Genomic DNA, 1,610 nt, shown 5'->3' with positions numbered 1-1,610 from the left:
TCAAGTTAACAGAACTCCTTGTTATTGGATAGTTGTCAAAGAATACCATGATTCGAGTGTTATATTTATATTATGTGAGTGATTTTGAAGCAACCAATAAACTGATGCGATTGTATTTGTTTGTATAGAATTTTATATGACAAATAAATAGAATGATCGTTTAGGAGCTGGGCTCTTAATTAACTTTTTATCCATTGATCATGTATTTATTTTATCTTATTGATAGAACTTGTCCTGCATAATAAAGAGAATAATTTTCCGCCATATAATTTTCTTATTAAATTCCGGATGAATGAAACAGAATTAATACATAAAACCAAAGTAATTTTTTACGTGTGCTACTGAGAGATTAATCAAACAGAAGTACTCTGACGAAAACATTAACCTGTTTTTATGTGGTAGCGTTCCCTTTATCTTTACAGATAATAAGATTAACAAATAAAAAGAGGCGGAAGATACCGACTCGAAACCCAGAAGTCAAAGAAAGAGCGAAAAAATCATATGGCAAAAATAAACAAAAAAACAAAAAAACAAAAGAAAAACGAATAAAAGACATACAACAGTCTGCAAAACACTACATATAAACAACTAAATAGCTTTCAGTAGCTTTCAGTAACTGCGAGTACAGTACTTATATAGCTTTCAGTAACTGCGAGTACAGTACTTAAATAGCTTTCAGTAACTGCGAGTACAGTACTTATATAGCTTTCAGTAACTGCGAGTACAGTACTTAAATAGCTTTCAGTAACTGCGAGTACAGTACTTAAATAGCTTTCAGTAACTGCGAGTACAGTACTTATATAGCTTTCAGTAACTGCGAGTACAGTACTTATATAGCTTTCAGTAACTGCGAGTACAGTACTTAAATAGCTTTCAGTAACTGCGAGTACAGTACTTATATAACTTTCAGTAACTGCGAGTACAGTACTTATATAGCTTTCAGTAACTGCCAGTACTCTTATTTCGGTGCTTGGTGTCTTTTGTTTTTATGCTACATGTAGTTGTTTTTGTTCCCTATACCGATATTTCGAGATAAGCCAATTGGTATTGATATTTATAGTTTGTTCCTAAGTTGTTCTGTTATACCGCGGACCAAGGTTTGGGGAGGGTCGAGCGCTCACACACATGTTTAACCCTCTACATTCTGTATGTGCCTGTCCCAAGTCAGAATGTTATACTGCTGACCAAGGTTTGGGGAGGGTCGAGCGCTCACACACATGTTTAACCCTCTACATTCTGTATGTGCCTGTTCCAAGTCAGAAGCCTATAGTTCAGTGGTTGTCGTTGGTTCGTGTCTGTTATATTTGTGTTTTTTTTTTGTAAATTGTTTTGTTATATATTAGGCCGTTAGTTTTCTTTTTTGAATTGCTTCACATTTTTCATATCGGGGCCTTTTAGTTATATAGCCGTACGGTTGCATATAATTGCTTACATCCACTTCATCTGAACTCTGGTGGATAGTTGTCTCATTAACAATCATACCACATCTCCTTATCTTTATATTAATAAAATAAGATAAGGAAAAGGAATTCGAAATGCAAAATTCTGCTGTCATCAATTTTGATCTAATGATAAGATGGTTTGTAAAGATTACATAATTTGAAGGAAAT

This window comes from Mytilus californianus, unplaced genomic scaffold, assembly GCF_021869535.1.
Source record: "Mytilus californianus isolate M0D057914Y unplaced genomic scaffold, xbMytCali1.0.p SCAF_4, whole genome shotgun sequence".
NCBI classification, from domain to species: domain Eukaryota; kingdom Metazoa; phylum Mollusca; class Bivalvia; order Mytilida; family Mytilidae; genus Mytilus; species Mytilus californianus.
Note: the sequence above shows the minus strand (reverse complement) of the source record.